This window comes from Lepisma saccharinum, chromosome 18 (genome assembly GCF_977018435.1).
Source record: "Lepisma saccharinum chromosome 18, izLepSacc3.1, whole genome shotgun sequence".
Taxonomy (NCBI): Eukaryota; Metazoa; Arthropoda; class Insecta; order Zygentoma; family Lepismatidae; genus Lepisma; species Lepisma saccharinum.
In genome coordinates, this window is record NC_139246.1 from 37393355 (window position 1) to 37397615 (window position 4261).

Consider the following 4261-nt stretch of genomic DNA (forward strand, 5'->3'; position numbering starts at 1 on the left):
ACTTGTACATTTTCTCTAAGAGCTTGGAACAATTAAAATATCAGCAGCTGATGAAGCTATATGATGGATTGGATATTGCCACTTTTGAATCAGATGTTAACCCACTTCATGAATGTCTCGATAATTCTGTTGTTGTGTTTGATGACATTATACTTGATAATCTAAACAATGTTAGAAATTTCTTTGCTCAGGGCCGACACAAAAACATTGATTGCTTCTACCTGGCACAGACTTTTTCAAAAATATCGAAGCAGCTGATCCGAGACAACAGCAATTTTATATGTGTGTTTCATCAAGATCATACCAACCTCAAACACATACATGATGAATATGTAGGTGGGGACTTGAGCTACAATGATTTTTCCAAGTTTTGCAGTAGGTGCTGGAATCAAAACAGTTATGGGTTTGTCACAATTGATATGACAAGAAATCCCAATAGTGGCAAATACAGAAATAAAATCAACAATTTTCTAGACATTGAAACATATATAAATAACCATGAAAAGGCCAATTATTGATGATCTTAAATTAAGAGATTATCTTGTAAAAAGATTTAAGGGATGGAAATCAGAGAACCGAGGAATTTATGAACAACACAAATAAACAGAACAGCCTATTATTGATGCTATTAGTGAATTAGGTAAAAATATCAAAACTGTTACAGAGCAAAATCAAAATTTGATCACAGAGCTTGTACCTGTAGCTGCAAGGAACATATTAGATTATCCAATCACCCCACTTTCCAGTATTCATACACCTAGTCCTGTTGCTCCTCGAAGAATTGAAGCTACTCACGATCCTATTGAATTGGGTCTTCTTGCTCAAAAATATTTAAGCACACATAAAGACAACAAAGATGAGGTTTTTGGCTTATATGCTGACACAGAGCGTGATGGTGGCATCATACATAGAATTGGCAATTTCAGAGTAACATTTATGGGAGATGATATAATTGTATATTCAGAATCTCATCTTGGAGAAAAAGGTGGTTTTGTTAAATATCCCGGCACACCTGGATTGTGGGAACTGATGACTAGGAAAAGGCCTGGCAACTATACAGATCAAGATTATGAGCACTACAAAGAAATATTAATAAAATCAGATGCTCTATACCAGAACAATGATCCCACACAAAAAAGAGTCAAGTCTAGCAGTGGAGCAAAATACAACAACTTAATCAAGCCCATATGGTCACAGATCAAGACTGGCAGTGGAATCAAACAATACAACACCCTGCCTAAAGAATTTGTCTGGGTTGATGATGTCAGGAAACTTGTAGATAGGTTATTGGTGATAGCTGGGGAAGAAAATGCTGGCAACCACAATTTTTACAATGAAAAGGTTGGAATTATGGACATGATAAGCACAAAATTTTCTAATTTTATAGTGAATGACACTAAGGGGATTGGATATCTTATAAAAATTATTAATACTCTACCACCTAAATTTTGGAATATCTCTGAGGGTCGGGGGCTGGTTAATGACATTATAAACAAGCTGCCATTTGAACTACACATTCCAGGCTATCAGTATTGTGGTCCAGGCACAAAATTGGACCATAGATTAAACAGAGGTGATCCTGGTGTTAATCCCCTAGATGCTGCTTGTAGAGACCATGACATAGCATACAACACACATACTGATCTTGATAAGAGACATGTTGCAGACAAGGAATTAGAAGAGGCTGCATTTGGTAGATTTGTAAGCAAAGATGCTTATTTAAGTGAAAAAATAGCAGCATTGGGGACCACCATAGCTATGAACACCAAACAAAAACTGGGGTGGGGTTTGTGAATATGTATATAATAAACCTAGGATGAAGGCCAAGGGTGTTATGTATCAGATACCTTATGCAGGTCTTAAATCTCTTAAAACTATTAATAGTCTTTTAACCAAAAAGCAGCGCAAGAAAAAAATTCTTGTATTGCCATGGTATGAAATTGTTGCTTAGTACCCCCCAATTAAAAAAAATACAGCAATCTAGAAAAAAATTGCATACAGCGGGTTTCATATTTACTATCCCGGCCATCTTAGCAGCACTTGGGGCTGTTGGGAGCTTGGCTGGGGGATCAGCTGCCATAGCAAAATCAGTAATAGATGCCAAGAAGAATAGGGCAGAATTAGATGAATTGAAGCGCCATAACCTGGCCATGGAGAAACAAGGCAAAGGTGTTAAGAGAGCCATGAATAAGTTTAAAAAAACAAAAGCCGCTTACAAACCAAGATATTGAAGCTTTAATCAAGCCACTGGACATCAAAAATTTTAGAGGTGTGTACATGTCTGATTCTTTACCAGAACAACCACTCAACAAAGAGTGTGGCATTGTTAATTTGGATAAGTACAAAAATCAGGGCACTCACTGGATTTGTTATCTTAAATATTTAAACAATGAGGCATTTGTGTTTGATTGATTTGGAGGTGTTCCACCTGAAAATTTAATAAAATATCTAAAATCAGCTAATCTTTATTACAATAATGCCCGTGTTCAAAATTTCAAAGATGTTAATAGTGGACATTTGTGTTTATCTGTTCTTAGATATCTGTATCAAATAAATAAACCATAAATTGAAGATTTTCAAAAAGCCTTGTGGTATTTAAAACAACATGGGGGTATTCCATCTCACCAGCCAAAATTCAATATTTATACTTAGATTACATGATGATATAGTATTTCCCAAAACAATAGCTCTCAGAGCATTTTATGGCATGTACTTGATCCCTAATATTACACACCACAACAACAAAATTGCAGTTGGTGATCAAAAAATTGTCATCACTCCAGGGCAGTATAATCTGTCCACTCTAAATGCTCAATTACCCAGAGGTATAGTATTAACTCAAAATTCTGTCACTCACAGAGTAGAGATTGTATCTGCTACAGAAACAGTGGATCTGGGTACTATAGGAGAGCTGTTAGGCTTTGAGAACAACACAAAACTTGAACCAGCCATCAAACACACTGCTATTAATATACCTAAATTCTTAGCCATAGAGACTCTAAATATTCACTGTAATGTGGCCGAGAGTATGATCACAAAATCAAATGGCATAGGCACTCACCAACAAACTGGCATTATTGCAACATTCAAACCTAACTCTGAATTTATGGAGCCCATCATCTGCAGTCCATCCCCAACTTATATTTTCCTGTGTGCCATAATAGAATAGATTACATTGAGTTGATGGTCACTAATGAAAAAGAAGAATTAGTTGATTTTGCTGGAGCCACAACAACTGCTATCATAGAGATTAATATTTAAATAAAAATACATACAAAAAATGGAAAATATTGAGAGTTATGAGCTACAATCATTCCCTCCAAACAGGAGGACATTTGCAAATTTAAATCAACCCAACACAGAGAATGAGGTTGATCTTGATGTAGGGGATTGCTTTATACACCCCCACAGAGCAGATCTATACATCAAATTTGATGTTGTAAAGCTCGATGGTACAGATTATCCGGCAAATTCAAATATAAGATTGGTAGATAATTTTGTGCCGCATCTGTTCTCTGAAATTGAGATCAGAAAACATGGTGTTGTTATAAACAGAGTGGATTACCCTGGCATTACCTCCACAGCTTTGGCCACACTAAAATTATCCAAAACCGATGCTTCTTACTACAAAATAGGTGGATTTGAGGATGGTGATAAAATATTATCCAAGAGCCACACAGTGCTGTTTCCCATGCGCCTGTTGCCAAGATTCTTCTCAGATTACAAAGATATTATGTGGAAGGGTGGTTTAAGAATCACATTTAGAAGAGCTGCCAATGATAATAATGCTTTGATGAGGTACAGTACATTAAACTCTACAGGGGAAGCTCTGCCTAATACCCTACCTGATGAGGGCAAGTGCCTTATTCAGACTATGAAGCTAAGAATCCCGGTTGTTGAATATGAAGCCAGTTATGCTCTTAAATACAAAGCAGATATAATAAAAATTCCACAAGTACCTTTACAATTTTATACATATCAATGTGTATAGAAGCCTGCCACTGGTACTTATTATGAGTTTGATGCTACAAATTCATTCTCCAGTATACAATATGACATGCCGGATTTTGTGGTGGTACTGTTTCAGACTGGAAGACACAATAATCAAGAAAAAAATTCAAGTAGATTTGATAACTGCAACATCAAGAACATATATCTTAAAAATGGCAGAAATGAGGTATTTCCTAGAGAAAATTATAATTTAGACATGTCCAAGGATGATTTTCTTAAATTATATGAAGCATTTACAGCATACAAAAGG